Raw genomic sequence first — 234 nt, forward strand, 5'->3', positions numbered from 1 at the left:
CAGTTGTGGTTATATATAGTGGATCGCCCCCAGACAAAGGGCCACGAGTTCTCGGTACCGGGCCTCTCTGGTTCGGTTCTGAGGCTGTCACGGTGGCTAGACCTGGTCCGCGACCCTGCTAAGGGGCGTCCAATGAAGATTATAGGACAGTCTGTCAGGGATTCGTGATGCCACCTGTGGTGTTCGGTCAGGGTGACCAACGCTGCTGTGGGGTCCGCTGGGGTGATGGAATGG

This window comes from Ranitomeya imitator, chromosome 7 (assembly GCF_032444005.1).
Source record: "Ranitomeya imitator isolate aRanImi1 chromosome 7, aRanImi1.pri, whole genome shotgun sequence".
Taxonomy (NCBI): Eukaryota; Metazoa; Chordata; class Amphibia; order Anura; family Dendrobatidae; genus Ranitomeya; species Ranitomeya imitator.